Raw genomic sequence first — 27,618 nt, forward strand, 5'->3', positions numbered from 1 at the left:
CTAGGCTTCCCCCTGTTGCAACTGATGTGGTAATGGAGTTGGGGGAGGAGGATAGGAAAGAGTATGAATGTGTAAAACTAGCTTTGATAGCCAGGTTTGGGAAGACACCTTCCCAGTATCTTAAGAGGTTTAGAACCCTCAAAAAGCATGATGGTACCCCTTGGGCTATCTGGGTGAGTGAAGGGTTGAAAAACTTAGAGGGATGGATTAAGGGTTACAAAGTGAACACTTATGAAGGTATGAAGAATCTTTTTATGTTGGAGTCAATTTATGATGCCTGTTCTCCTGAGCTCAGACAGCACTTAGCTGATTCGAAGGAAATGGATTCCCGGGCACTAGCTAAGGCTGCTGACTTGTGGGTTGCCAACCGGGCTACTCACAAGGATTCTGGGGCAACTCAGAAAAAGGATGAGGGAAAACAGCCTAAAAAAGACTAAAAAGAGAATTCTAATAACTCACATTCCAAAGAGGGCCCCAAACAAAACCAGAAGGGTAAGCCACCAGGAAAACCACAGCAGAATAGTGTGTCTTCTGGTGCCAAACCGGAAGGAGGTCAGAACAAGCCACCATTCCAGAAAGCGTTCGGTAAATGCTTTGTTTGTGGCTCGACTGACCACGTGAAAGGAGATCCCAGATGTAAGGGTAAACCTTCAGGGGTCCAGCTTGTCTCCTTAGCCTTCGCTCCAGAGGAGGAAGTCCAAATGGCAAGTGGAAACTTTCTACTGCTAGCTGACGAACCCATCGGTAACCCAGACAGAATGGCACCACTTTGGAGGGTCTCTGTACAGAGCCCGCCAAAAGTGGAACAAAGGGCTCGACCTTTGGTTTAGGAGTCACAGAGACGAACACAGACGCCATTTTACAAACCGAGTTCTGGCAGAAAATACCATCCGATAAACTTATTTACGATAAGTAGACCGGTGGTACGTTAGAGATTAACGAGGAAATGTATCAATCTCCAACAATGGGACGAATCCCATAGGGTTAGGTTCGGGGTCGAACATAACAAGTAGTTTCCACTGCCACCAGCCAAAACTCGACGAGGGGGGACGGGACAGTGCCCCCTCGAGTAACAGATCCAGGAGTAATCGAATTACCCCTACTAGTACGTCCACAATAAGATGGTTTGTACTAGTTCTGTTAGTAAATTTAGGTCTAGTAAAGCCAATGGTGACTTTACATGCCCGGGGAGACAGTAGTCAGTCCCCGGGTATGGAGTCTATGGTGGAGGTCCGCTAGGACGCCCCAGTGCTACGGCACATAGGGTGCGGTGTAACACACATAGAAAAACATATGAGACCCTATGGAGTAAAAGACCCCATAGCCCATAGAACACATTGACATTCAAAGGAATTACACACATACATGTCCAAGAGTGGGAGAAAAAGAGTCTCACTCTTGGCAGGATGGAAAAAAAAAAACTCCCGAAATCCAGCAAAGCTGCTGGGGGACTCACTAGGTTAGGAAATTCAGCCTAAACAGAGAATTCTCCCTAACAATTGGCAAATAGCCTTGACAGACCATGCCAAGGAGAAAACTGCATTTTCCACCCCAGTTGGCTTGTACCAGTTTAAGGTCATGCCTTTTGGATTAAAAAATGCACCTGCTACATTCCAAAGGATGGTAAACCAAGTTCTGGCTGGGATGGAGGACTTCTGCATGGCATACTTGGATGACATTGCAGTCTTTAGCCATTCCTGGGAAGATCATGTGAACCACCTAGGACATGTTTTGCAGGCTCTTGGATAGGCCAATTTGACTATCAAGGCAAGTAAATGCCAGATAGGTCAAAGTAAGGTGGTCTACCTTGGGCATGAGGTAGGAGGTGAAGAAATAAGGCCTTTGTTCAGCAAGATTGAAGCTGTGCAAAATTGGACAACACCTACTACTCAAACCCAAGTGAGAGCCTTCCTAGGCCTCACTGGGTATTACAGGAATTTCATTGAGAACTATGGGACCATAGCTTCTCCACTGAATGTAATCTCCTCTCCAAAATTCCCTAAAAAGGTCAAATGGAATGAGGAGTGCAATCAGGCCTTTGAAAAACTGAAGAAAGCTCTTTGCCAAGCTCCAGTATTGAGAGCTCCTGACTACCACCAAACTTTCATTGTACAAACTGATGCTTCCAATGTAGGTATAGGTGCAGTTCTAAGCCAACTGGATGAGAAGGGTAGGGAGCACTCCATTTGCTTCATCAGCCGTAAGCTGAAGGATCCTGAGACAAGGTGGGCAACAATAGAAAGAGAATGCTTTGCTATTGTGTGGGCACTGAAGAAGTTTAGGTCATACTTGTATGGTTCTACTTTTGTCATTCAGACTGACCACCAACCCTTGAGATGGTTAATGCAAATGAAGGGAGAAAATCCAAAACTATTGAGATGGTCAATCTGCCTGCAAGGGTTTGATTTCACCATTGAGCACAGGTCAGGGTGTCACCATCAAAATGCTGATGGACTCTCTAGGAAGTATGTCATCGACTAGAGGTATGAGGTTCATCCAGGAGTGGATTAAATCCTCCTGTCCCTTAGTCTGTGGGGGGCAAGTGTTAGGGAGAATTCTCTGTTTAGGCTGAATGTCCTAACCTAGTGAGTCCCCCAGCAGCTTTGCTGGATTTTTGGGGTTTATTTTATTCTCCTGCCAAGAGTGAGACTCTTTTACCCTCACTCTTGGACATGATTTGAGTGTGTTTCTTTGGATCTAGAAGTGTTTAATGGGCTATGGGGTCTTTTACTCCATAGGGTTTCATGTGTTTTTGTGATATGTGTTACACAGCACCCTCAGTGCAGTAACACAGGGGTGTCATAGTGACCCCCCAGTATAGACTCCATACCCTGGGACTGACTACTGTCTCGCAGGCATGTAAAGTCACCATTGACTTTGCTAGTCTTAAATTCTGAGCAGAACCAGTACCAACCATCATATTGTGGACGTACTGGCTGGGGCAATTCGATTGCCTCAGGATCTGTTAGTCGAGGGGGCACGTCTCCGTCCCCCCTGATCGAGTTTTGGCTGGTGGCAGTGGATACTACTTTTTATATTCAACCGCGAATATTTTCCTATGGGATTTCCCATTGTTTTAGGCTACTATCTTTATTTAATTATTTACAGTAGCCTCGAACATACCGCCGGTTTATTTCATAAATATTAATTCTCCGGTTGGTATTTTTTGCCAAAACTTGATTCTAAAATGGCGTTTGTGTTCTCTTCTGTGACTCCAACCCAAGTCGAGCCCTTTGTTCCACTTATTTGCGGGCTTCTCCACAGAAGCAGGATGAAAGGCTGAGTTGACCTTGCTGGGAGTCGCACCAGCAACTTATAGATCACACACACACATTGCAGCAGCCAGTGCTCAACCCACTGAGCTATTTTACCAGCTGTACCTATTAGAAAATGAGCCACTCCAGCCTCAATCTAAAAAAAGTATGTGACTGGTTCTGTAAGCCCCCCACTCCTCCCCTGGTTCTTGATAAGGGACATGAAAGGGAGCAAGATAGCAAAAGGTATATGATGTATCTACTGCTTCTCTGCTGTTGTCCCTCTCATTTCCACTTCCTCCATTCCCGTCTTCTGCTTTCCACCTCCACCATTCGGGCTTTCACTTCCTTCACTCCTCACCACACCAACCTAACCCTCTATCTATCCTCCTGCACCGCATTCCGTTTCCTTGCATCCACACACCCCCTATCCCGCTTGCATCTTTCATGGGCCTCCCTGGACAGGTCTGCAGTGTGCCACTGTTTTGATGGGCTTCAGCTGCCTGTGCAGGAGCTTGTTTTCCGATTCAGCACAGACTATACGAACTACCGTTTCCTCAGCTGCCTTGTTTGGGCACATGACCCAAAATGCATGTCTCACCTGGCTGAAGCCCCATGTTCTTTGTGTAAGGCCCTCTGCAGTACAGGTCCCTTGTGTTTGGGCAAAGGTAGAGTGACCACTGGCTCCCCCAATAACAGCCCTGAGCCCAACACCCGATGGCATGATGTGGCTCCCGGCCCCCTGAATCGCCACCTCCCTGGTCCCCATAACCAGGCAGTGGGCCGGGTATGATGTTTAGCACAAAGACCAAAAATAAATAACTGCAACAAGGTCTTTGCCCTGTGCAGTAGCTCTTTTTCTCAGCATCTGCTGCACAAAGCGGGCCTGAGTGGGGAGGCACAGAATGCTTGGTGGCTTTCTCCCAGGTGACCCACTCCCTCTGACCCACCCTGTCCCTGCTCATCCCTCTGGCTGTTCTGAAGCAGCTGAACCCACTGCACCTCTGTGGCACCCGGCACCAGCATCCTCCTGTGGCAGCATTGGGCTCTCTGAGATCCTGTGCTGTGCATGTGTCAGTGGTAGGTATGCACTGAGGTGCTCAGCACCAACACCTGACCAATGCACAACAGTCAGTGGGCCTCATTATACGGATGGCGGTAAGGGTTAACGGTCACCGTTAATGGTACCGGTGGCCGTTAACCCTTACCGCTGTACTACGAGGTCCCTTTGCGGATTGGAGACTTTAACGCCGGCTTTTTGCAGGCGTTAAAATCCAACCCGCAAAGGGACCTTGGAGCTAATTACGGCACCGCAAATTTGCGGTGCCGTAATTAGCGCCTTCCGCATTCCCATAGAGCCCTATGGGGCAGAAATGGGAATGGGGAAGGGCAATGGTAGAAGGGGGATTTACCGCCCCGCCAACCTTGGAATGGGGCGCTAAATCCCTTTCCACCAAGGCGGTGGCAGTATTCTCCGCCTACCGTGTAATGAGGCCCAGTGTATTGGGATAGAGACTGTCAGTGTTTCGATTTTCAAACAATCTACATTCATGTGCATTCTTTAGAAATCCCATAAACACCACAATGTAACTTGTGTTTCTTTTGAGAACAAGTGTTAATCATACGTGCTCTCTGGTCCAATGTAAGCTTCAATGCACCAGGACGCGGAAATTGTGTGGGGGGGGACCCTTTTGCCTCCAAGGTGCCCTTCTTGATCGTGTGCATCATTACACTTGTAAACCCTGAGGCCAATTTAAGTAGCTTTCCCAAGTTTGAGGTTACTGTGCAACTCTCATTGATCGGGGGGATGCTGTAAAATCTTAAATGCATACTTGCCAACATTCTGTGACCAAAAAGTTTCCAAAATAATAATTCCCATAACAATGACATCACAGGAAAATACTAAATATACATTGTTGGCACCATTAAAGCATTCTAAAATACACAACTCATCAAACAGCACAATATGGAAAGATGTTCAAATGTTAAAAATGTATCATTCTGAATGGTAACTTAATACCAAATTCAATTGCCTAACTTCACAGAAGGTAATCACACAGAGCTGGTAGGCAATGTTTGCCACTGCTCTGTAGCAGCAGCCCGGGCAGTACATATGTATTGCAAGTTGAGCACTGAATGACGTGGTGACTGATAAGCCCCTCAGTCTGATAGGCAGATGCTGTGTCATGGTCTTACTCTCTGCCACTTACCTTCTCTGGTGGTTCACCTAAGGGTTGTCCCTGCAAGAGTGCAGGACAGAGTCAAGTAGTTGTCAGGTTTGAGCCCAATCAAAGTAATCACCTACCAGTGCACTGTATAGACACATACTTGCCAACCTACGGATTTAGGTGGTAGGTTACAGCTTTTTAAGCACTCCTACCGCCAACCGATTTCGTTGTTAAATCCTACCACTAATTTGTGGGTCTCTCTGTCTGTCATGTTGCTTTATGGCTCCCCAGGCACTGTTGGGGGGCGGTCCTGAGCCCCCCCCTGCGTACCCATAAGCCCCAGCCCCAAAAGGAGACACAGACACAGCCTTTCGGTTCGGGCTTCCCGGTAGCTCTGTCTGCGGCCGGGAACGCCCCTTTATTTATACATTAAGCGGCGGCATGCTACGTCACGCCGCCGCATACGCCCGTCACTGCGGGCAACGCCACACTCCTCCTTTTTCGGGAGGAACCACAAACAGTCCTTTTAATGAACACTATGTTTCACCACACAACTATTCTATAAAAACTCAACTGCACACCCAACGCCCCTTTATTGTCAACCACCCGGATCCCTGCTTCACAATTTACACACTAAGTGTCCAAGAACATACTCGTTGAGGTAAGCAGGTTTCCCTCGCCCAGCCCTCTGGGGGTACCTCCTGCCTACCTCCGGCCCGTGGTGTCCCTCAGCTGCGGCTCTGCGGATTGGGGTGTCCGGGAGCTCGTCCCGGAGGTCACCGTCGCCGGGGTCCTCTGGTGGGTCAGGTTCCGGCGGAGTGTCAGTCCGGGGATCACCCAGTTTCTTGAAAAAGCTCACATTCCGGGTGATGGCAGATCGCCCATCCGAGGCCGTCACCATGGACCCCTTGACAGCCACCACATCCAATGGCTCGGGTTCATAGGGGAGCGAGAGCTTCCCGTGGGGGTGTCGGTTGCGGACCAGAACTTCGTCTCCCGGCTCCAGCCGTTGGGGCCGGAGACCCCGTCGCAGGTTTTCCTAGTCAACCCTTATTCTCCTCTCCGTCGCAACCCGCTGATCGTCAATCACTCCCGGTTCCTTCTCCCCCACCTCAGGGAGCAGACCTCGGGGACATCTTTTGAATAGCGCTTCCCCAGGAGCCACTCCAGTTGAAGCATGCGGGGTGGTTCGATACACCCGCAGGAATTGGTACAGGGCCCATTGGAGGGACTGACCCTGTCCCTGGGCGATCCGGAATGTCTTGTTCAAAGTCCGCATGAGCCTCTCTGCGTCGCCATTGGCTCGGGGCCACAGCGGAGACACCTTCCTGTGCTGCACCCCGCAGCTCTCCATTAGCTCGGAGAACCGCTCACTTTGAAAAGGAGCCCCATTGTCTGAGCACAGGGTGTGGGAAAACCCGTGGGCTGCAAAGATCTTCTCCACCGCCACCACCACATGCTCAAACGCCACAGATTCGACGAACTCAACCTCTGGATATCTCGAGTATTCATCGACAATGGCCAGGAAGTGGGTGCCCACCGACGTCGATCCAAAGTCCGCGTGGACGACCTCCCAGGGCCGGGTACCTCGAGGCATCACTTCTATTTCGGGCTCCCGTTGCAGAGGAGAGGCTGCCTGGCACCACATGCATGCCGCTACAAAGTCATCAACCTTCCTTTCTAGTTCTGGAAACCAGACCTTCAGCCGGAGTCGCGCCTTGGTCTTGGCCGCGCCTTGGTGTCCATGGTGTGCTAGCGTGATTACCTCCCTCACTTTTGACAGGGGTACGACAATCCGGTCACCGCGGAGCAAAAGGCCCGACTCCAAAAACGACAACTCCTCTTTGACCTTCCACAGCTGCTCAAGCGTTGTCTTGGCCTCTGGCGTCCGCCCGGCCACCGCCTCAAGGACGGACTTCGAGGACCCGTGTTGCATCGAGTGCCTTAATACTTGAAAGCACTCGTCCTGGGCTGCCGCGGCCTCCAGCTCCGCCAGCGGCATTGCGTTTGGTGTGGCCGCCTCCACCACCATCTGCACATAGTTGTTGGCCTCCTCCTCACAGGTATCGTGCCCCTCTCCCCCGCGCACCCCCGGGTGGCGGGACAGGTAGTCTGCTGCATTATTGGCCCCAGGCCGATACACCAGGGTGACAGAATATTCAAGGAGGGCGAGCATCCACCTCTCAATCCTTGCTGGCGGCTTTGATGAAGACCCCACCAGAATCGGGAGCAACGGCTTGTGATCGGTAACCACCGTCACCGGACGACCCAGGACATAGAGTTGAAAATGTCTGCAGCCCCACAGCACCTCCAGGGCCTCCCGCTCGATCTGGGAATACCTCTGCTCAGTCTCTGATAGTGCTTTACTGGCATATGCCACTGGTCGAACTCCCCCGTTGCTGTCCACCTGAGTCAGTACGGCCCCCAGGCCAAAAGGACTGGCATCAACAACGATCTCCGACTCCAGGGCTGGGTCGAAGAACGCCATGGTGTCTTCCGTTGTGAGGGCTGCTTTGATGTCTTCGAAGGCGGCTTGCTCAAGTGGGCCCCAGTGCCACGCTGACTCTTTCTTTGTCAGCGCCCGGAGTGGTTCCGACCTGGAGGCGAGGTTTTGGATGAAACGTCCACAGTAGGTCACCATCCCCAGGAAACTCCTCACATCTGACACTGACTCTGGGGGGTGTGCCGTCTTAATGTCCTGGACCTTTCTCGGATCAGGCGATACCCCTCCTTCCTTAAACACTAACACGAATAATTCGATGGAAGTACGCATGAACTCGCATTTTTCCTTATGTAGGGTAAGGCCCAGAGATTGGAGTCGTTCCAGTGTCTTGCCCAGCCTCCTCATGTGAGCAACTTCCGTTTTAGCAAACACCAGGATGTCATCGCTGATGTTGAGGACGCCCTCGAGATCTGCCAGGGCACCCCTGATGATGTTCTGGAACACCTCCGCCGCAGATGACACTCCAAAACTCAGCCTTTTGTACCAGTACAACCCCCGGTGGGTGGTAAACGTCGTTATGTACCTGGACTCCGGGTGAAGAACGACCTGGTGGTAACCAGCTCGGAGGTCCAGTTTCGAGAAGAACCTCGCCCACTGCACTTCCGCAATTATGTCGTCGATCGCGGGAGTGAGATGCCGCTCCCTCTTTATTGCCTTGTTGGGGAGCCTCATGTCGACACAGATGCGGACCGAATCAGGCTGCTTCGGCTTTCTGGCCACCACGATCGGAGACACCCAGGGGGTTGGGCCCTCCACCTTTTCGATAATGTCTAGGTTTACCAAACTGTCCAGCTCCTTGTCCACTTGCTCTCTCAGATGAAACGGTACCCTGCGATGTTTCAGGGCGATCGGTTGGACCGACTCATCAATGTGAAGCCTGACCGGTTCGCAGGTCATCTTCCCGATCCCACTGAAGAGTGCTGCATACTTGTCCAGGAGGTCATTGATGTCTTCCACGTATACTGAATAGGCGAAGCTGACGATCCCCAGGGCCTCGGTGGCCGCACAGCTGAGCAGGGTGTTGTCACTCACCGGGGTGACATAGAAGCGAGCCTTGATCTGTGCGCCGTCATGCTCCACCCGGGCTACAAAGGCACCATCCAGTGGTATTGGTTCCAGCCCTCCAAACGCAAAGATGCGAGCTTTCGGTGCATCCAGACCCGGAAGGGGATCAAGCTTGTCATAATGACCTCTGGCCATTACATTCACAGAGGCCCCCGTATCCATGAGCACCGGGACCGGGGAGTGGTTGACCTCTACCACACATCTGGGCTGTCTCCGGCTCTTCCTTTTCAGAACCTCCACACTCGAGACGAAGAAGATGTTCTCTTCGTCCTCCTCCTCGGCACCCTCCACCTGGGGATCCACCTCTCCCTGATCCACCTGGGCCACATTTGTCGGTGGGTTCTGGCGTGGAGGCCACGTCCTTGGCTGGCCTCTCGGCACCATCACGGGCAGGGCTGCATGGCATACCCTCGAGAAGTGGTCGGCCAATCCACACCTACCACAGGTTTTTCCAACCGCCGGACACTCTGTCGGGTGAGGGAGGTCGTATCCGCACTTCTGGCATGACTCCGCGGCTCTGCCTGCCCTGTCACGGGGCCCTCCACCGGGACGTCTCATGCCTCTGCCGCCTCGCCACACAGAACACACCTCCTCCGATCGCACTGACCGGGACCCTGCCTCCATCTTGTTGGCCCGAGCCTCTGCCACCTCATGGCACCGGCCGAGCTCCAGTATGCGGGGCAGAGTGATGCCTGGCTCTCTGAGAACCTGACTTCTGAGTTTGCCGGACGAACATGCCTGGATAAGCATCCTGCGCATCATGTCTTCTGCGTCCGTCCATGCACATCCAAGGGAGAGGCGTCGCAAACGGCCATAGAAGGTGTCCAGTGTCTCATCGTCCTTCTGTTTGGCCGACAGCATGACAAACCTCTCATAGTCCACATTAGCAAGGGGGAGGAAATGCACAAGGAGCGCCGCCTTAGCCGCATCATAGGAGGCATTAGCAGGTGTGAGGGATTCAAATATCTCCTGGACCACAGGTCCTGCGGAATACAGCATGGTGGCCACTCTGCTGTCATCGTCCGTCACCTGAGAGGCTCTGAAATACATGTCGAGGCGACTCATCCACCTTCTCCACCGGGGGCCCATGCTTGACGGAGGCCCTGATGCATCAAACTCGGGAATGGGCTGCAGAGCGGCGTGGGCCGCAGGAGCTCTCGCCTGAGCCATGATGGGGATTCCAGGTTGGACAGCTGGCAGCACTGCGGGAGGTCCTGGCAGGGGCAACTGTGGAGCCGGTGGCGGCTGTTGCATTGGATTCACTGGAGGCTGCCCAAGCAGTAGAGGATTTGGCGCAGCCCCTGCCCCGTCATCCGAGTCTCCAGAGTCACTCATAGGACTGAGCGCACAGGCACCCCCACCAGATACCCTGGGGGCCGCAACTCAGCCACGCTTCACCACCCACAGTATGAGGGCCTTCAACAGTCACATCCAATGTCAAGTACACACCTGGGATGGGCACCAGCACCCAAATCCGACCTTGATGATGAAGAGGACGAAGAAGAAGCCACAGCGACTTGATGATGAAAGGGATGAAGAAGATTGCAGTCTCCACCCACTGGCGTCCACCAATGACCTGGTGGTTCCAAAAATTAAGCTATAAGCATGGAGTAGGCTAAGCAGGTCCAGCCATATTAACCCTTCTCCTGGCTTTCACACGACGTAGTTACACCAAAACTACATAAAAATCCACAATCCAAACATGGGTGTGCAGATCAAGCTGCCTGCAAGCACAATTGCCAAAAATTAGGCCCGGATTCACTTCTCCTCTTCAACCGGAGCTCGGAGAACATCCGCGGCCTGACACACAAAATGGCCGTCGGCCGCGTGTACGAGCCGCAGCCACGGCGTAACACGGAGCATCCAGGTGCTCCGCGTATACAGAAAAATTTTTGGAAGCCTGCACCGCCGGGCCCGGGCATCCGCACTCGCTCGTCGCCACTGTTGGGGGGCGGTCCTGAGCCCCCCCCTGCGTGCCCGTAAGCCCCAGCCCCGAAAGGAGACACAGACACAGCCTTTCGGTTCGGGCTTCCCGGTCGCTCTGTCTGCGGCCGGGAACGCCCCTTTATTTATACATTAAGCGGCGGCGTGCTACGTCACGCCGCCACGTACGCCCGTCACTGCGGGCAACGCCACAGGCACCGATGCCTCCAGCGAGATCCGACACGCGCAGCCATTATGCTTAAACTGCAGATAAGAAACAATTAAAGCTGTCATTTCGGCTGGGTAGATTACGCTGAGCCCGCCTCTAGAAGCACCCCTGAGACTTCTGAAATCAAAAGCAGGGCGGAAAAGCCAAACTTAATCCTGCTCCTCTCCTAGAACCGGAGCAGACACTGTAGGAATCCCCCTCATGGCGTGCGATGAAATGGGGGAATGGACGTGTTTTCCTTCATTCATCACACCGGCTCATTTATCACTCTGCAGCACTGAACTCTAAGACCGGCTGTAGAGACATCGCGAGAGCCCGTGCTCTCGCGAGATCTCGCGGCTGGATCAAGCTCCGCCCCCGCGCGCTTCGCGCGCATTACGGGACGAGCGGAGGACGCGATAAGGTGCGTCCTGCATAGCCCTCCTGCTACGGGGCCCGCTCCTTACACGGCTTGGACTTAGACCATCACTGCAGCATTCTCTCTGCCACTTTAGGCCCATTGGCCTTTATCATTAATGCACACACGTTGTGTGCATACTGCATAAAGCTGGTTAAGTAAATAAATACGTCGTCACCAGATCAGAGGCTCCTGTCTTCATTGAAAGAGTTATACTACATAAATTGGCGACGAGGATCACCACCAGAACCCACAGAAGAACATGCAAGGAGCAACGCCACCGCCGCCATTTCTCCAAACTCCAGGTAGGCCTGCCATTCCATGGCCACAATGGCAGCCCCTATTCACGACATATGTGGAGGCCCTAGGAGGGGCAGGGTTTTCAGCGGCGAGGCGCAGGGCCATGCTATTAAATGCCCTGGGAGTGGAAGGACAGAGAATATTCGAGAGTCTCACCCCGATACCAGTGGCTGGCGACAATGACGATGTTTTCAAGGAGGCTGTCAGGAGAATCATAAAAAGGTTTGCCAGTAAAGAGAACACAGTGCTCCACCGAATACGGTTTTACACACGAAAGCAAGAAATGTCTGAACCAGTCGACGATTACGTCACCAAGCTGAGGGAATTAGCGGCGCTGTGTAACTTCGGCAGAAATACAAGCAGTGGGTTACCATGCAAGAAAAGAGAGGCTGGCTGCTGACACGAAAGAAGGGAGAGGGAACAGAAAAGAACCCCTAAAGTGTCACAGGTGCACCAGCACGAAACACCTGGCGTTTGACAGGGAGTGCCCAGCCAGAGACAAGGAGTGCTCCATTTGCAAACGCATTGGCCATTTCTCCATCGTGTGTCGGTGGAGGAACAAGAAAGTCTCCAGCCTCAATGCAGATCGTAATCCGGAGAAAGAGTCATCCTCCGAAGATGAAGGGAGATCCACTGTCATCATGGTTAACAGCACAAGAGCGAGGAGAGAGAAGCCCCACTGCGTGATCAAGATTGATGGAATAGAAACTAGGGTCATGGCAGATTCAGGGTCCGATCTAACGATCCTTCCCCTTCGCACGTATAAGGACATGGTGGGAAAGGAAAAGGTGCAAGTGCTAACAACGAAGCACAAACCCACGGTGTTTGGAGGGGCGTCAGTCGAACTACTAGGATACATCAAAGCCAAAGTTGAATTCAAAGGAAGGGAAACCACGACTAGGGTCTATTTCAGTCACGAAGGCCCAGCAGTGCTAGGGTGGCACGACCAGGACAAGCTGAAAATCAGACTGGATCCCAGCACTGAAGAACAAGTCCTGTCAGTCAGGGTGACGAGAGGACCCGTGGTCAAAAGCGACTACCCAACACTTTTCTCTGAGGAGCCGGGGCACATCAGGGGTTTTCTGCACAAGATAATACTCAAAAGGAATGCTGTCCCTGTAAAGCACCGAGTGAGGCCAGTACCAGCCACGGCAAGGGATACCCTTAGAAGTCAGCTGGAAAAGATGAAAATGGAGGGCGTCATAGAAGAAATCGAAGCATCAAAATGGCTGAGCCCCGTCGTGCTCATAAAGAAACCCCAATCACAGGAACTCAGGGTATGCATAGACTTACGCAGCTTAAACTTGGAAGTCATCACCGATAACTACCCCCTTCCAAGCATAAATGAACTCATTCTGTTAATGAAAGAAGCCAGGATATTTTAAAAACTGGACATGAGGAATGCATATCACCAAATACAGCTACATGACGAATCGAAACCCCTCACGGCATTCATCACTCCATTTGGCACATACCAATTCACCAAAATGCCATTCGGGTTGTCATCGGCAGCGTCGGCGTTCCAACGCATGATGGACGTCTTGCTGAAGAAAGTTAAAAACGTAGTGTACTTCCATGACGACATCCTCGTGTATGCGGAGGATGAACAAACGCACGACGCCACGTTGAGAATTGTCTTAAACAAGCTACAAGAAGCAGGGGTGCGGTTACGCTACGAGAAATGTCTGTTCAGAGTGAAAGAAGTTGAATACTTAAGATATAAAATTTCAGAAAAAGGGATCAGTCCCAAACAGAATCTCATGCAAGCAATCATTAAAGCACCGGAACCAATCAGCAAAGAGGAAGTAAGGTCATTTCTGGGGCTGGCTGAGTACTATGCGAAGTTCATACCGAAGTTTTCCGAAACCACGGCACCCCTTCGAGATGTACTCAAAAAGGGCTCGAAATTTGTGTGGCAAGAACCCCAAAAGACAGCAATGGTGAAGATAAAACAGCATATCGTAGAAGCACCATGCCTTCAACCGTTTAATCCCGCGTGGGAAACGGTTGTCACCACCGACGCCAGTGCCTATGGACTGAGAGCAGTGCTAACACAAAAGAAAGGCGACACTGAACACGTTGTGGCCTTTGCATCGAAAGCATTATCAGAGGCGGAACAGAACTATTCCACCATTGAAAAAGAAATGTTGGCCTGCGCATGGGTGGTGAAACATTTCAGGACATATGTATGGGGCACCAAATTCAAGTTGGTGACTGATCATAAGCCCCTGATCCATATGCTTAGCCCGGGATGCACAAAAGTATCCACGACCAGATTGGCACGCATTGCAGCCAAGCTGCAAGAGTACACGTTTGAGATCCAGCTTATTTCAGGCTGGAAAAATTCACAAGCCGACTGCATGTCGAGACTGCCGGAGGGTAAGGATAAACCCACCACTTTCCTCCACGGAGAATGCATAGGGGCATCTATTATGGACGTGAGAGCGCCAGAGTACCTGGAACTCAGTGAGAGACACTGGGAAGAGGAAGATGGAAAAGACCCCACCATGGCCATGATCCGCAAATGGACCAAGGAAGGTTGGCCAAGTGAAAAGGCGTTACCCGAGGGCATGAGACCCTACTGGAAGGTGTCGGACGAACTATCGGAAACGGAGGGAATAATCATGAAGTCAGACCAGATTATTTCTCCCACAGGAATGAGAAGAATCATCCTAGGTAGAGCCCACGCGGGCCACTTGGGAAACACCATGACCCGTCGCAAAGTGAGAGAGGCCTACTGGTGGCCATCCATGGACCAGGAAATTCGATCCATGATAGAACGTTGCCATGAATGCCTCAACAGCGACAAGAGACTCAAGGTCCGCCAAGCACCCCTCATACCCACAGAAATTCCAGAAGCGGTGTGGTCAAAGGTCGGCATTGACTTCATAGGACCTTTGGAAGCAATGGCACCTGAACACCGGTACGGTGTAGTACTGGTTGACTACCTATCCAAGTGGGTGGAGGCCGCGTTCGTCCCGAACATAACCACGGCAACTGTTATAGAAGTACTTACAGAAATTTTTCAGAGGGAAGGTCTTCCCAAGGAAGTAGTCACCGACAATGGGGTGCAACTAGTCTCGAAAGACATGGAGGAATTCTTAAAAAGGAACCACATAAAACAAAAGAAAGCGGCCCTGTATCACCCACAAGCAAATGGGCTTGTTGAAAGGGCCAACAGGTTCATAAAAGGCGCCATCCAATTGGCGACAGCTTCGGGCATGGACCCGCTCAAAACCACCAAGGAGGCCATAGCAGCCCACAGACTCACACCCAATGGGATCACCCAAATATCCCCGTTCAAAATGTTGAGAGGGAGGAGTGCAGCATCCACGCTGATCCCACCATGGTTGTCGAAAATACGAGAGGATGAAGCGGTGGACATGGCAGAAGTAGTCTGGAGAATTGAAAGCGATAAGGCACGCATGAAATCATGGAGCGATCGAAGAAGAAGAACCAAGCAGACGTCAGACATCGGAGAGGGAGACTTGGTTAAAATCCAGTTACCGAAGAAGGATCAAAGCACTGGGTCTCGGTTTAGCCGACCCATCAAAGTGATTCACAAAGGGGCAAACCACATCCGCACGGAAGACGGGCGAGCGTGGAATCTAGAAAGAGTAGCATTAAACCAGAAGAATCGAGGAAGAGCAAAGACCCCAGAGAGACCACCAGCGGAAACCGAAAGAGACTTTGGAGCAGGCGAAGAAAGAGAACCAGAAAGAGACGACAGAGAGAGGGGTGAAACAGAAGTTGAACCGGAACCATTGGGTGAAGATCCCGATCAGGAGCAACAAGAGAATTTCACCCGGACTGTTGATCGTCCCAGAAGGGAACACAGAAGACCGGTGAGATATAATGACTATGTTTTACAATGAGTTTGATGTGCATTGAAAAGGGGAGATGTGTAGAGACATCGCGAGAGCCCGCGCTCTCGCGAGATCTCGCGGCTGGATCAAGCTCCGCCCCCGCGCGCTTCGTGCGCATTACGGTGGCGAGCGGAGGACGCGATAAGGTGCGTCCTGCATAGCCCTCCTGCTACGGGGCCCGCTCCTTACACGGCTTGGACTTAGACCATCACTGCAGCATTCTCTCTGCCACTTTAGGCCCGTTGGCCTTTATCATTAATGCACACACGTTGTGTGCATACTGCATAAAGCTGGTTAAGTAAATAAATACATCTTCACCAGATCAGAGGCTCCTGTCTTCATTGAAAGAGTTATACTACACCGGCTCACAGCCCTTTTATTTCAATGGGTTTCCAGAGAAGTGAGTTTTGATCAAACACACCACTTGCGCTGAAACGTCCTCGGCTGCCCCCGCATCTTGGCGGCTCTGGCTGCCTGCTAACCTTTCACTAGCTCACCCACTACTTCCTTCCACAAACACCTCATGGCCCGGAGAGTCCTGATTCTACGGCAAGACAGGAGGCTCATATTATGCATTTCAATCTTTACTCTGAACCACAGCAGCAAAGAATAAAAAACTTTATAAACGAAATTTTTTCAAAAAACACAACGTTATAACAATGCAATGGGAAACATCCCAGTCCAATATGGTGGGCAGGTCATGCCCTGGGGGTAGCCAATAGGGAGCGAGCCAGTCCCAATATAGGTCCATTCCTTTAGTAACTCCCCCTCTTTCTGACGCTGCTGACCCACAAGCTAAGTCACACCTCTGGTTTTCTCTTAGACTGTGTGCTTTGAAGTGTTAATTATATCACTTGGTTTCAGGGAGCAGCGTTTGGGAGAACGCGTTTCTTTTACTTGATACATTGTATATGCTGTGACTTTCCTCAGGCAAGCGGAGCGTTTGTTTATCTCGCCCGCGTTCGCCTGAGGTGATTTATTCGAGCGTAGAGTTCACTCGCATTGTTGTTGCTTTGTAGCCTAGGGAGCTCTGTGGCTCACGCAGTAAGCGTGCTGCCTTGTGAAAGGCAGGTTTAGCAGTTCGTGCCTGCTCTCCGCCACAAAAAATTTATATTTTTATTTTTTTCGTAATATGTTCCATTTTCTTTTATAAATTAGTAATAGTGTTGCAGTTGTTGTAGGTTTAAAAAATTGTGTTTCTTTGCCCTCACACGCTGCTCGCGTGTTTGTCTGTGGGAATTCGGACACTGCCCATGTTCTGCCTTGGTGGCCCTTACCTGTGGTTTGTGGCACACTATTAACTTGAGTCCTTACAGCCTGCTCGGCTTGTGTGAGTGCAGCTTTGACCCAGCTGTGTTTAAATAACGGTATATATATATATATATATATATATATATCTATTTTACCAAAGAAATTGGTGCTGTCATGGACAAAGGAGTGCTTCCCTCCTCTGCAGATGCCAGCACTCAAGTGCGCACTGCCAAAAAAAGTGAGAAGGTACTTGAAAACATTGGGGATCAAGCCTGTCATTCCCAGCCTTTAGTGGCTCAAGCTATTCAGTCCTCTTTGGACTCCGCTTTATCTGATTTGAATAATACTTTGGCGTCAGCCTTTGACAGATTAATTACCCGCATTGCGGATTTTCATCCCTCCCGGGACGCTGTCCCATCTGTGGAGTCCCAGGCACCCAGAAAATGTAAGGTTAAAACTAAACATACCCAGGGACAACTCAGTCCCCTAGTGGCCATATCTCCTATTGCTTCCCCTAAGGGTAATTTAAAGCGCGGGTGGGAAGAATCTCGACCTATCTCTTCCACCCCCTGGCCGGCCCCCGCGCCTTTCACGCCGGTGGAGCCCCCTATTGATGTCTCATCCTCTGACAGTGCAGATGATTCTGATTCGCCCCCTAAGAGGCAAAAAAGGAAGGTGACCTCGGTAGTCCCTCAAGGGGGTCCCCTGCTGGATGGTAGTGGTGTTCCTTTCTTTGATCCTGCCCTGATACAACACCCCAGGTCTGCTGAGTGGCAACCCTCTGAGGAGGTTTCCTCTTTCCTCAAGTTCTAGATCCGGCGCCCTATGGCCAAAGAGGATCGTAATAAGTTACGGGCGGAATGCCCTAGACCGTTGCTCGCCGACAAGGTAGCTCTAGCGCCAGAAATAGATCAGTCTATGGCGGCTTTTCTTTCCCAGAAAGGGAAGGACCCCAAGAAGGGGGTCGATAAAGCGTGGCGTAGTTGTCAAGACAGACTGTTGGACATCCTGGGTCCAGTCACGCAGATTTTTGAAATGGCAGAAGAGGCGGCGTCCTCTAATACCCCGATAGATGTTGACGCATTAAGGGGTTGGATCCAACGTACAGTATGCCTGCTCGGCAATGCTAATGCCTCCATATGTAGGGAGAGGAGGAAATCATTATAAATGAGGTTGGATTCCAAACTGGCACACATGTCAGAGAGGGAAGGTGGCCCTGCAGCTCAGGGTAATTTGTTTGGGGATTCTTTCCTGAAAGATTTGTCAGCTTATGTTCACACATTTACAGCGCTGGACAAAGCGCAGGTTAATATAAAAAAGGTTTTTGCCCCAAAGGTTTTTAACAAGGCTGGACGAGGTAGGGCCCGCTCCTCCGGCCGTTTTTCCCAGGGCTCCTCCCGCCCCCGACAGTTTGCGCCCCGTGGCGCATACCATACCTCCTCTGCTCGAGGAGCACATAATCAGTTCTATCCGCAACAAAACTCCAGTTGGAGAGGACGTGCCGGCAGGGGAGCCGGAAGATCAAGAGGGCCAGCAGGTGATTTCCCAGGTGCTAAAAGTTTTTTCCCTCAAAAGTTTAGGTGGCAGACTAGCCAGGTTCCTTCCACAGTGGGAGGCTCTCACTTCGGATCCTTGGGTGCTACAAACGATTCAGGGTTATCAGATAGAGTTCTATGCCCCTCCTTGCCAGTTGTCCATTCCCCTTCCTTTGGTGTTCGACGAAGTCAAACAATCCCTTATAGATGGGGAGGTACGGGATCTCATCTCCAAAGGGGCGGTAGTCCCGGCCTCTTACAGGGCCTCTCAGTTCCAGAGTACCATTTTTCTAGTTCCGAAACCGGACCAGGGGTTTCGTCCAGTAATCAACCTGAAAGCTCTCAACTCTTTTGTGGTTTATCACCACTTCAAGATGGAGGGAATTCATTTACTCAGGGATACTCTTCTCCCTGCAGACTGGATGGTCAAATTGGACCTCAAAGACGCTTACCTAGTGGTTCCCGTCTTTCCCCCACATCAGGAGTATCTTCAGTTTCAGTGGGGGGGTCGAGTGTGGCAGTTTGCATCCCTTCCGTTTGGCCTGTCCTCGGCCCCATGGTGTTTCACCAAGTTCATGCGCCCTGTGATGGCTCTTCTCAGGTCCAGGGGGATTCGGATCATAGTTTATCTAGACGACATGTTGCTCCTGGCCCAGAATTGTCAAACTCTGTGTTCTCATCTGAAATTTACTGTGACCCTCTTACAGGATCTAGGTTTTGTGATAAATGTAAAAAAATCCATATTGAAGCCTACGCAATGTATCCAATTTCTGGCCTTCAATATAGATTCAAAGCTTTGCATCCTTCTTCTCCCAGACAGCAGACTGTCCAAGATAAAGAAGGAAATTTGTCTACTCCTCAGGAGAGGGAGGATCTCCCTCAGGCAGTTGGCCAGAGTTGTAGGGATGTTGTCGGCATCCATTCAGGCTATCTTCCCTGCTCCCCTACATTACAGAGCACTGCAACGCTTAAAGGCCAGGCATTTGCGCAAGTGTCTCTCTTACTCCCAAATGGTGGAATTGCCGCCAGAGGCCAGGTTGGAACTTCTGTGGTGGCTCAGGCACATGGAGGCCTGGAATGGCAAGGCAATATTTGGCCCGTCGCCGGATGTAGTTCTGGAGTCAGATGCGAGCAGATCGGGTTGGGGAGCCAGATTGGGTCAGGTCTCCACAGGAGGGAAATGGTCGGAGTCAGAGAAACTACTCCATATCAATTGCCTAGAGTTGTTAGCGGGGTCTTTTGCTGTTCGGAGTCTCCTCAAGGATCAGGGGAATTGTTGTGTTCTCCTCCGCATGGACAACATATCTGCGGTGAGGTACATCAATCACCTGGGGGGTACCAGGTCCAAAGTCTTGGCGGATTTGGCGAGAGAGTTTTGGCATTTTTGCCTCGACAGGGATATTCTCTTGAAAGCGGAATACCTCCCAGGAGTCAGCAACGAGGTTGCAGATTGGAACTCCAGGCACCTGCAGGACAGGAGCGATTGGATGCTGAACAGGTCTCTTTTCGCCCGCATAGAGTCCCTCTGGGGTCCTCTGATGATAGACTTGTTTGCCTCCAGACTGAATTGTCAAGTTCCCAGGTTTTACAGTTGGAGACCAGATCCGTTAGCTCTAGCCACTGACGCTTTCCTCCAGGATTGGTCGGGTCAGTTGGGGTATGCCTTTCCTCCCTTTGCTATGATAGCCCGGGTTCTGGTCCAGGTTCGCACTCAGGCGGTGTCTCTGGTTCTAGTTGCCCCCTTTTGGCCCTCTCAAGTTTGGTTCCCGGCCCTTCTAGAATTGGCAATAGATATTCCCCGTCTTCTCCCTCGCGATCCCCAGTTGCTAGTGGATCCGGAGGGTCTCCCTCACGAGTTGGTCTTGCAGGGACACCTTGCCCTTATGGCTTGGAAGATTTCAGCTCTTCCTGGTGCTTCAGAGGACTTTCGCAAGACTCTATGGCGGTCATCAGGGACTCCTGGGCGCCCTCTACTAAGGCAGGGTATTCCACAGCATGGAACAGATGGGTTAGCTGGTGTGTGGCTAGGCACCTCAATCCCGTTTCTGCCCCTCCTGTAGAGGTGGTTAATTTTCTTGTAGAATTGTTTAAGGAAGGGAAAGCCTACAGAACTGTTAATGGTTTTCGTTCGGCTATTTCAGCCGGTCATCTTCTGGTTAAAGGGGAACCAGTGGGTAGACACTTTTTAGTGCGAAGGGCCCTCAAATCTATCCGTATTAAGGTTCCGCCACAACCGAAATATTCGGTTCTTTGGGATGTTAATGTGGTGCTGCAGCTCTTCAGGTCCTGGCCTCTTAATGAGGAACTGTCCCTGCAGCAGTTATTTGCCAAACTTGCTATGTTACTATGTCTGGTGTCTATTAAAAGGGTCTCTGATATCAGAGCTCTTGATGTGGATAATAAGATGTTCACCCCTCAAGGGGTTACTTTCTTTATCTCACGTAGGACTAAATGCATGACTTCTTCGATATCCTATCCAGCTTTTCCTGAAGATTGTAAACTATGTGTGGTCAACTGTTTGAAATGTTTTGAGATTATAACTGAAGGTTTTAGACCTCCCAATACCTCTCAGCTGCTGATTTCCTACAGGAAACCCCATAAGCTGGTCTCCCCTTCTACTTTGGCCAGATGGATCAAATGGGTTATGCGGGAGGCGGGGGTTGACACTTCCTCTTTTGGTCCCCACTCAGTCCGAGGCGCTGTGGCCTCTAAAGCAGCCTTTCTGGGGGGTAGTTTGGAACAGATCCTAAAAGCAGCTGACTGGTCAAGGGAATCAACTTTTAAGACATTTTACCATAAGCGTATTGCCCATGTAGCGGTGAATGTAATGCAAGGGCTTTGAACTTGCATAATATGAGCCTCCTGTCTTGCCATAGAATGTCTAATCCCCCACACTAGCGTGAGATGGGGGTTTAGATTCTATAAAAGACAAGGTGGCGAGTATTATCCCACCCACCCACCCTTACTGGTGTCGGTTGTTGTTTCAGAGGGCAGTTGATGACTTTGATGCAGGAGGAAGTGGGAGATTGAGCTCCAGGTTGCAGAAGGTTTCAGCCCCGGCGTCTCCATGGGAGTTTGTTCTTCGTTCCACGTGGAGAAGGTGTTCGGTGGTCGTGTGAGACAGATCAGCGTCAGAAAGAGGGGGAGTTACTAAAGGAATGGACCTATATTGGGACTGGCTCGCTCCCTATTGGCTACCCCCAGGGCATGACCTGCCCACCATATTGGACTGGGATGTTTCCCATTGCATTGTTATAACGTTGTGTTTTTTGAAAAAATTTCGTTTATAAAGTTTTTTATTCTTTGCTGCTGTGGTTCAGAGTAAAGATTGAAATGCATAATACTCGCCTCCTTGTCTTTTATAGAATCTAAACCCCCATCTCACGCTAGTGTGGGGGATTAGACATTGTGTATTATGAGGCCAGCCGGTGAAATAAACTGGTCCGCGTGAATGACTGGGCAGAAGCATGGGTAAGAAATGGCTAACTGGATTAAAACCAGTATGCACTTTAAATGAACCATTCGGTCCTTGGAAATGTGCTCTGCTTAGGAAAGTGGACCTCATGTTTATTTTGGCAACGTTGCATGGACACTCTTGAGACCTGTAGATGCACATATGACCAGCGTCTTCTTTCTGCGCATGCTCTTTGGGTAGATGTTTCAGCTGTGAGTTCTACTTCTGGTGTCTCCTTTCTGCGCATGCTCTTTGGGTAGAGATTTCGGATGTGTCCGTTCTGCTTCCTGTTCCCCCTTTCTGCGCATGCTCCTTGGGTTTAGTTTCAGCTGTGAGTTTGCTGCTTCCCGTTCCCCCTTTCTGCGCATGCTCCTTGGGTTTAGTTTCAGCTGTGAGCGTCTGCTTCCGGTGTCTCCTTTCTGCGCATGCTCATTCTCTCAGTATCTGAGCTCTGCGCATGTCACTTGTACCATCGAGTTGTGTTTTAGCTTCCTGCGCGCCGCTTCAATGGTGTCTCTTTTCTGCGCATGCTCTATGGGTAGATGTTTCGGATGCTCTCTGGCGTCTACTCGGTACTGCGCATGTCTGTCCTCCAGCGCTGCACCCCAGCCTCGCTGCCCAAGGCGCTAGGTAGCTCAGTCTTCTGAGCCGTGGCTGCGTTCCTGCTTCCTCCTGCCCCCTCCATCTCTTGCTCTATTGTTAAAGGGAAAATGCTGCACAAGCTCTGAAGCAATCCCATGGCATAATTTAGCGCAGCTGAGTGACAGGCCTATTGCACGCGCTTGTGGTGAGAAAAGTGTCCTTTTAGGGTAATGTTGACTTGTCTCTGCTTTTCCTTCGCGCTCCTTCTGTGAAGCCTTTCTCCTGTGTTTGTGATTTATAGGGGGCGAGGCAGCTCCCTCTTTGGATATTTCTTAAATATATTTTCTCTGTATGTGGTGTACATTCTTGGAGATTAATTAATCCTATGGTAATATTTTCTTTCTCCAGACCTGAATACACTATTGGTGCGTTGCAGTGTCCCGCAGGCAACAGAAGGTAAATAGCTGCTGTGATATATGCATGTCTCTCTGCACAGGGTGTTCTTTGCTTCTGCAGCAGTTTGTCTCCTGTCCTGAGTGCACTCCATGCCCCCTTCTTCCCTTTCTCTACTCTTTGCCCCCCAGGCCCCATGCCCAGGGATGCCCCCTATTGCACTGAGTAAAGGAGGACAACCTGCAACCCATCCCCTCAAACGAGAGTTTGGATGAGGATAAAAGTGTGAATTTTAAAGCGTATTATTTATTTATTCGTTTTTTAAATTTGTGTAGCACACAACAGCCCGCAGGCATCGTGGCGCTGTTACAGAGGTAAGTAGGCTACTTGGTTACAGTAGTACATACAGAGAGTATTAGATCTAACAACTGTAGGTGCATTGGTTACAGTGGTGCAAGAACTAGTTACAGTGGTGCATGACAAAGCATATGACGTGTACCCAGTTCAATAGGTTACAGGGAACATGAGTACGCAGGCGTGATGCGCAGAGCGGGAGTGTAGGCAGAGGTTAGTTAAACAGCCAGGTTTTGAGTGCTTTGCAGAAAGCAAGGTGTGAGGGTTCGTTTCTAAGGGTGAGTGGCAGGGAATTCCATTGTTTGGCAGCAATTAAAGGGACACTAGCGCCACCTGCTTTGGCTTGTTTGACTCGACTTGGGGATTATGAGACGGTGGGAGTATGGTGTTCTTGTGGGTCTGGAAGAGCCTGTTCTCATTACTTTCGAGGCAAGGTAAAGGGAGGCTGTGTGAGTGATGCACTTGTGAGTGACGGCAAGAGTTTTGAATAGGACCCGTTCTTTGAAGGGGAGCCATTGGGCTTCGTGTCTGGCGGCAGATCTTTTTTTTTATTCGTTGTTTATTAGTTTGCTCAACAAACTCTTACAACATCAACAGTATGTAATAAACAAAGGTTAAAAACGCAATCTTCTTATCATGGTGAACCATAATATAAAACAAAATACTAGCCTCAGAGAAGGAAGAGATCCATTCACATAACAACCGTTCTCATAGATTACATCCTGTAAAATTTCATCTGCAATACAGAGCAGTGCTCTACCTGAATGTGTAGATCTCAATCTCCACTATGCGTAATAAACAAGCATCTCACAGTAATACTGCGAGTATACATAGACTTCTCAACAGAACATTCACTTGACAACTACTGTGGTGGAGTCCTTCTTAATGAATTTCATCCTTCATAGTGTACATCATCAAAGTGATGTATAAACCACATAATCAGAGTGGATGACCAGCAAACACCTATCACAAAATCCAGCCACATAAATTGGTTTCTCATAAACAATAAACCAAAGTTATACATAAAACACAAAACAACATTAAGTGTTTTTAAGTTTATTCAAAGCAGAAATACTGGCATTCTTCATACTTGTGATATCATTTTTTCCAGTTCTACATTTAACAGCACAAGACATTTTGAAAGAGCCAATATGGTCTTTGTTGTATATCCCCACATACATGCCATCCACAACCATTCCCTGGCTGGCAACGTCGTACCGATCATGCCAGGTCCCAGTTATCAAAGTGTTTTCAGTAGATTACAAGATGTTTTAGGGTTTATTTTTGTTCTGATTCATTACAAAAGCGGCTCCGTACAGGAGCACCTACTGCAGATTTATTTCCCCATTTCAATGTCCTTTCATGGGTGTACATCAAATTTAGCTTAAAGCAAAGATGTACATCCCACAGTTTATTGCCAGGAAACTTTAATAGATACGTCCTCCGGGGCATCCGCTTTGCCGTACACTAACGGCAGATATGTGTTCTCTTTTGGGAATTTTGAGAGCTGCTCGAAGTGCATTGTTTTGGATTATTTGGAGTTTCATTAGGTTTTTTGCTGTAGTGCCAGCAAAGAGGATGTTGCAGTAATCCAGTCTTGAGCCTATTATGGCTCTTGTGATGGAGAGGCAGTTCTCAGTGGATAAGAGTGGTTTGGCTGTGTTAATCAATTTGGTGTAGTAGGCAGCTGAGGAGGCGATGGCGCTGACTTGACGTGACATGGAGAGGGTGGCATCGAGGTAGACTCCTAAGGTTTTACCGATGGGGAGACCAGGATCTGTATGTTATCAATTGTGAAAGTGCTGTATTGGTTTGTAAGTACATTTAGGGTTTCCTGTGAGCCTACTAGGAGGATTTCAGTCTTATCACTGTTGAGGCAGAGACGGTTGGCTGACATCCAGGCCTCAATAGTGGAGTAGGCAGTGTTGAGGGCCTTGGTGTCAGTTTCGTAGTTACTGGAGAGTGGGAGTAGGATTTGGGTGTCATCAGCATACTTAGTGTAAGCTATACCAATGGAATCTAGGATGTCAAATAGAGGCTTAGTGGAAATGTTGTAGAGAGTGGGAGAGAGATATAGGATCCCGGAGGGACTCAGCAGTGGATGGTGATGGGAGCTCCACACGCCTGATCTGAGAACACTCTCATGGCTCTTCCTTGCAGGAATGAGCTGATCCAGGCTGCGGCATTAGGTGAGAAGTGTGCTGAGGAAGTGAGGTGGTGACAAAGAATGTTGTGGTCCACTAGGTAAAATGTGGCTGATAAGTCCAAGAAGAGGAGTAGGGCAGGCTTGCCTGCATCCTTTATATCAAGTTGCTTTTTAAGGTCAAGCAGAGCAGATTCTGTGCCGTGACCAGGGCAAAAGCCAGATTGACGTAGGCCCAGGATATGGTTTGTTTTCGAGGAAGTGTTGGACCAGTGATTTGTCAACGATTTCTAAAAGGAAAGGGACAGTAGTTATGGGTCTGTAGTTGTTTAGAGGAGGCCGGGTAAAGTGACAGCTTGTTTAGAAGTGGTCGTACCCAGGCTTCCTTAATGCTAGGAGGGACCAGTCCAGAGGGAAAGGAGGCATTGATAACTGCTGTGAGAAACAGGGCTAGTGTGATAGCAGTCTTTAATGATCGTGGCTAGACAGTCATCACCTTTGCAGTTCTAAGGTTTGAGGTGTTTTAGGAGGGTGAGGACTAAGTTCTGTGACATCATTGAAGGAGAAGAGGGGGATATCCTCCTGGGCAGAGGGGTTAGTGGTGGGTGTGGCTGAGGGTGAGGCAATGTGTTCTGGTTGGGATTGTGCTCTGCAGAAGGTTACGTTTGTTGAGCATGGCGGTTTGGAAGTTAGAACACCACGATTCGTCTTTAGTTATGACCTGCGTGGTAGGAGCTGGTGTTTCTAGTTCTCTGAAGATGGCAAAGATTTTCTTAGTTCCAGATTTTGCATTGGTAATCCTAGTGTTGAAGGAGGCAGATTTGGGCGAGATGATTGCCTTTTTGTATTGGGTGGCTATCTTGTTGAATTCTAGTTTTGTGGATTCAAGTGGGTTAGTTTACCAAGTGGAGAGGGCGGTGCATTTCAAGGAGAAGAGTTCCAGTAGCTCTGGGGGGAACCAAGCATTTGCGTGTCTGGCAGTTTTGATTTTCCTGCTGACACTGGAGCTATGGCATTGAGTGCATTCTTTAGTGCAGAGTTGTATAGATCAGCTAGAACGATGGGATCGTTGGAGAAAGAAGGTTTAAAAGCGGGGGTTACTACATAGGGAAGTAGCCTTGATTTGGTTACTTTCCTTGAACTACGGGGGCGGTAGTGGAGTGGTGAGAGGTTTTTTATCGTAGGCATGTGGATGTAAAAGTGGATGATATGGTGGCCTGTCCAGGGGCAGGGGGCATTGGAGCAGATGGATAGACAGTAATTGTGGTTGGCTATCCAGTCCAGGATGCAGCCTTTAGAGTGGGTGGGGTTAGTGATCGATTGATTGAACCCCAGGGTGTCTAGAGCTTTGGCAAGAGATTTGGCATGTGAATCCTCAGGGTCATTGAATCCGAGGTTCAGGTCTCCTAATAGAATGGACTTAGAGGAGATTTTTAGGTTGTCAGATAGGAGGTGTATGTGTTTCTCATGGAAGTCAGCCATGGGGATGAGGGGGGGGGACAATATGTATAGTGATGGTGCAGTTAGGGGAGGTGGTAAGTTTGAGGGACAAAACGTCACTGTTACCTTCAAATGAGTTGGTGACCTGTCGTAGGAAGAGGGATTCCTTGGCAATGATGGCCACTCCACCGCCTTTGGTGTGTAGGCGGTCCAGATGGTAGATGTTGTAGCCTTGGGGTAGGGCTAAGGATAAGGCGGTGCCAGAGGCTTCATGTAGCCAAGTTTCAGAGATGACTAAGAGGTTCAGGTTTGTGTGCGGGGAGCAGGTCACAGATTTCCAGAGCATGTGCTGGGAGGGAGCAGGAATTAATGCGGGCACATTGGAATGAGGCAAGAGGCTGCTGATTACACCAGGGGTGGTGGTGGCAGGGGGGCTGCTGAGGTTTGGGTGCGCAGCGCAAGTAGGCAATTTCTTGAGGATGTGGCTCTTGGGAAAGAGTGGCAGTAAGTTGGTAGTGTGCGAGCATGCAACATTGTTAGTCTGCGGTTGCACGGTGTCTGTGTAGGGAAGGGGGATGCATTGATGGCTGGGTGGGTAGCTAAGGGTGTGATGGGAGAGGGAGAAAGGAGGTAGTTGGTAGCTGTGGAGGTATCAAGCTTAGTGTGTTTTGAGGGCACAACGGTGCAGGGTGTGTTACGTGGGGCTGGCCGTGAGGGTGAGAGGTTGAGTGGGCGGATAGGATGAGTGTTGCTTTTCGGGA

The 27,618-nt window shown here is 50.1% G+C and overlaps 1 long non-coding RNA gene across 1 annotated transcript in view; it reads left to right on the top strand.

Moving 5' to 3' along the window:
* Positions 1-21,832, top strand: part of LOC138498734 (uncharacterized) — a 216,754-nt gene extending 194,922 nt beyond the window's left edge. Inside the window, exon 3 of the long non-coding RNA XR_011278854.1 lies at positions 21,479-21,832. This is a non-coding gene — a long non-coding RNA (uncharacterized lncRNA). The remainder of the gene's footprint in view (positions 1-21,478) is intronic.
* The last annotated feature ends 5,786 nt before the right edge of the window (positions 21,833-27,618 follow it).

The sequence above is a fragment of the Ambystoma mexicanum genome, chromosome 5q (assembly GCF_040938575.1).
Source record: "Ambystoma mexicanum isolate Mex_15411 chromosome 5q, UKY_AmexF1_1, whole genome shotgun sequence".
In the NCBI taxonomy this organism is placed as follows: Eukaryota; Metazoa; Chordata; class Amphibia; order Caudata; family Ambystomatidae; genus Ambystoma; species Ambystoma mexicanum.